Source organism: Oncorhynchus mykiss, chromosome 8 (genome assembly GCF_057628025.1).
Source record: "Oncorhynchus mykiss isolate SJ-2025 chromosome 8, ASM5762802v1, whole genome shotgun sequence".
Classification (NCBI taxonomy): Eukaryota; Metazoa; Chordata; class Actinopteri; order Salmoniformes; family Salmonidae; genus Oncorhynchus; species Oncorhynchus mykiss.
The window spans coordinates 20630475-20635535 of record NC_143029.1 but is presented as its reverse complement, the minus strand read 5'-3'; positions in this window follow the sequence as shown (position 1 = coordinate 20635535).

The following is a 5061-nucleotide window of genomic DNA, read 5'->3' as shown; positions in this document are numbered from 1 at the left end:
GTGTGGGAGGAGTGTGAGCAGTGATTCAATTAAGCTGGAGCTTATTTAAAAAAAATACAAAATAAACTTTCAGTTGCCCAATGAGTTTAATACATTTCAACATGTTTTTAAAGTCCTCTGAGTTTATGTGGGCAGACATTGGTGTTTAGGCGAACTGGTAGTAAATAAAAGCCTGGCCAGAAATGTGTGTAACGCTCAAATAGAGCCAATAGATGGCATCATAAACAAGGCAATGCACAAACCATAAGCTCAGCACTGTCAGAACAGTTGTTTCAGGCCTACTACTCTACGGCTGTGTTTAGACAACCAGCTCAATTCTGTGTTTTTTTCTTCACAAATTGGTATTTTGAATAATCAGATCAGCTCTGGAAAAGATCTGATGTTATTGCCCGAAAATACCAATTAGTGGAAGAAAGAATTGCGCGTGCCTGTCTAAATGCAGCCAACTAGTTGACAATGTATGTACAGATTGTTTCTTTGAAATTGTATTTCAATTCTAACACATAAAATATATAATAACATGTTTGTTTTTTATGAGCAATAGAATTTTTATGAGCAATAGAATGCCGCCCAAAATGATACACATTACAATTGGACTCCCTTTGAAGCTGTCTGGTAAATTAAGTTTGGCCTAATGCCCAGGAAATTAGTCTCCTAATCATTATACCAGGAATCTCTCTTATATTCGAAAAATGCCTTTAACTTGGCATTATGACGTCCGACCTATTCACGTAGTTTCCCAAAGTGTGTGAAAACAAAGTGCATGAGAAACAAAGTTTCTAAAGGAATCTGTTTGATAGTCAGATACATGTTGTGGAAATGACTGATTGTGTGTTCATAATCTCCAAGTATTTACAAAGTGAGTATTTAGACGCCTTTCTCCTTCTGTTGCTGTTAAATATGTTTCCCCTGTGTCTTTAGAAGTAGTGGCCTTGGCACGTCTGACAAGGCATACAATGTGTCTGTTACAGGAACATTAGGATTCCACTCACATTCCATCACTGGCATCTTACTCCAAACCTAATCTCAGTTAACCCAACTAAAGTCTGGCGTAATTGTTCAGATTTATGTTTACGTAGTCTGTCCACGAGAGATGACTCTAAACCAAACATCAACACATTACATGTCAAAGAGCTTATAAACCCTCCTGTTTTATTAGTTTCATGTTAATTAATTATCTTCCTGGTCCAAAATGACCGCCCCATTATAACTGATTATAAATCCATAATAATACATATATTATCACCTAATGTTGTGTTAGGTCTTTTAATCAACTTGTGTTCTTGTGAACATTACACATTTTGAACATCTATTTGCTATTTATGGCCTGTGGGCCTCATTGACCTGAATTCATACAACTCGTTTTTGAGTAACAAAAAGCATAATGTATGGATTATTTTGACTATAACAAATACTCAGATGAAACATATTGTGCTATTTATCACAGAGTACTTTCTCCTCTAATGCATCTTCACTGTCAGTTTCCTGGCCTCTATCCTCCTCACCAGTGTCATGATCAAAGATATGATCAAGAGCCTCACATACAGTATATCGTTTGGTCATCCTGCTCCCACAGAACGAATTGTGAGCAAGGCCTCGAAAAAGCTTTACATACCAGAGCTGCGAGAAAAGTTCTATTTATTATTGAAACAATGTTGCGATTGTTTGTGAGAATGCCAACAGGTGTGGTTCCCGTGGTGGGGGAAATATTCTATTGGGGAAATGTTCCTGTGGGGGTTGCCATGGAAGCCAAGCCAACACACATGCATGTGGGGGTCTGGGAGAGGAAGTGTGTCCATCTGATGAATGGGCATGTACCTGAACTACATTTTATACACTAATTGTAGTCTCACCCATTTATTTCTAATGACCGGGAACACCACAGGTGTACAAGAGTTAAATAAAACACCTAACATTTTATGAAAATCATCAACATTTATTTTGTGTGTTCAGATCCCCTGTGTGGACAAAGTCATGGAACCATATGACAATCAGATTAAATGAACTACATTTTTCAGAGATAAAACTTGTAAATCGGTCCAATTCGACAAGAACACAGCAGGAGGGTTAAGAGAGATAGGGGGTGAGGTAGCTGAGATATCTGGTGAAATATTGTGACTTTAGCTGTGGAGTGTATTGATTGATGCTTCCCAAAACAATGTACCAAGAAAAAATCTAATAATTGATCTTTCTGTCATGTACTGTCATGTTGTGTCTTGTTTCTGTCCTTTCCTTTCACCCTGTCTCCCTCTGCTGGTCGTACTAGGTTACCGTTTCTGTCCCTCTTTCCCCCAGCTGTTCCTTGTCTTCTCTGACTACCTCATTCACCCCTTTTCCCACCTGTTCCCTTTTTCCCTCTGATTAGGTCCCTATATCTCTCTCTGTTTCTGCTCCTGTCTTTGTCGGATTCTTGTTTGTGTGTCTCATGCCTGAACCAGACTATCATCGTGTTTGCTGCAACCTTGTCCTGTCCTGTCGGAATCTACCTGTCCATCTGAGCCCACGTGTGTTCATCATTAAAGAAACTCTGTTTGTTAATTCGCTTTTGGGTCCTCATTCACGCACCTGACAGAAGAATCCGACCAAGAATGGACCCAGCGACTTCGGATCCTCTCCACTCAGCCGTCGAGATCCAGGGAGCGATGCTAGGCAGAAACAAGCAGGAATTGTCTGCTGCTCGACATGCCGTTGAGACCCTGGCCACCCAAGTCTCCAACCTCACAGAACAGGTTCACCATCTCCGCCTCGATCCACCGGCCACTTCCAGGGCTTTCGAATCTCCGGAGCCCAGAATCAATAACCCGCCGTGTTACTCTGGGGAGCCCACTGAATGCCGCTCGTTCCTCACCCAGTGTGATATTGTGTTTTCTCTCCAGCCCAACACTTACGCCAGGAGCACTGCTCGTGTCGCCTACGTCATATCTCTCCTTACTGGACGGGCTCGTGAGTGGGGCACGGCAATCTGGGAGGCAAGGGCTGAGTGTACTAACCAGTATCAGGACTTTAAGGAGGAGATGATACGGGTTTTTGATCGATCTGTTTTTGGGGAGGAGGCTTCCAGGGCCCTGTCTTCCCTATGTCAAGGTAATCGATCCATAACAGACTACTCTATTGAGTTTCGCACTCTTGCTGCCTCCAGTGGCTGGAACGAGCCGGCTTTGCTCGCTCGTTTTCTGGAGGGTCTCCGCGCAGAGGTAAAGGATGAGATTCTCTCCCGGGAGGTTCCTTCCAGCGTGGATTCCTTGATTGAACTCGCTATTCGCATTGAGCGACGGGTTGATCTTCGTCACCGAGCTCGTGGAAAGGAGCTCGCGTTCTCCGTTGCCCCCCTCTCCGCATCACTACCATCTTCCTCTGCCGGCTCGGGTGCTGAGCCTATGCAGCTGGGAGGTATCCGCATCTCGACTAAGGAGAGGGAACGGAGAATCACCAACCGCCTCTGTCTCTATTGCGGTTCTGCTGGTCATTTTGTCACTTCATGTCCAGTAAAAGCCAGAGCTCATCAGTAAGCGGAGGGCTACTGGTGAGCGCTACTACTCCTGTCTCTCCTTCAAGATCCTGCACTACCTTGTCGGTCCATCTACGCTGGACCGGTTCGTCAGCTTCCTGCAGTGCCTTAATAGACTCTGGGGCGGAGGGCTGTTTTATGGACGAGACCTGGGCTCGGGAACATGACATTCCTCTCAGACAGTTAAGGGAGTCCACGGCCTTGTTCGCCCTGGATGGTAGTCCTCTCCCCAGGATTCAGCGTGAGACGCTACCTTTAACCCTCACTGTTTCTGGTAATCATAGCGAAACCATTTCTTTTTTAATTTTTCGTTCACCTTTTACACCTGTTGTTTTGGGCCATCCCTGGCTAGTTTGTCATAATCCTTCCATTAATTGGTCTAGTAATTCTATCCTCTCCTGGAACGTCTCTTGTCATGTGAAATGTTTAATGTCTGCTATCCCTCCTGTTTCCTCTGTCTCTTCTTCACAGGAGGAGCCTGGTGATTTGACAGGGGTGCCGGAGGAATATCACGATCTGCGCACGGTGTTCAGTCGGTCCAGGGCCACCTCTCTTCCTCCACACCGGTCGTATGATTGTAGTATTGATCTCCTTCCGGGAACCACTCCCCCCCGGGGTAGACTATACTCTCTGTCGGCTCCCGAACGTAAGGCTCTCGAAGATTATTTGTCTGTAGCTCTTGCCGCCGGTACCATTGTCTTTTTGTGAAGGCTGAGAAGTGCTCTTTTCATGCCTCCTCCGTCACATTTCTCGGTTCTGTTATTTCCGCTGAAGGCATTAAGATGGATCCCGCTAAGGTCCAAGCTGTCATTGATTGGCCCGCCCCTAAGTCACGCGTCGAGCTGCAGCGCTTTCTCGGCTTCGCGAACTTCTATCGTCGTTTCATCCGCAATTTCGGTCAGGTGGCAGCTCCTCTCACAGCCCTTACTTCTGTCAAGACGTGCTTTAAGTGGTCCGTTTCCGCCCAGGGAGCTTTTGATCTCCTCAAGAATCGTTTTACATCCGCACCTATCCTTGTTACACCTGACGTCACTAGACAGTTCGTTGTCGAGGTTGACGCGTCAGAGGTGGGCGTGGGAGCCATTCTTTCTCAGCGCTCCCTCTCTGACGACAAGGTCCACCCATGCGCGTATTTTTCTCATCGCCTGTCGCCGTCGGAACGTAACTATGATGTGGGAAACCGCGAACTGCTCGCCATCCGGTTAGCCCTAGGCGAATGGCGACAGTGGTTGGAGGGGGCGACCGTTCCTTTTGTCGTTTGGACTGACCATAGGAACCTTGAGTACATCCGTTCTGCCAAACGACTTAATGCGCGTCAGGCGCGTTGGGCGCTGTTTTTCGCTCGTTTCGAGTTCGTGATTTCTTATCGCCCGGGCTCTAAGAACACCAAGCCTGATGCTTTATCTCGTCTCTTCAGTTCTTCAGTAGCCTCCACTGACCCCGAGGGGATTCTCCCTGAGGGGCGTGTTGTCGGGTTGACTGTCTGGGGAATTGAGAGGCAGGTAAAGCAAGCGCTCACTCACACTCCGTCGCCGCGCGCTTGTCCTAGGAAC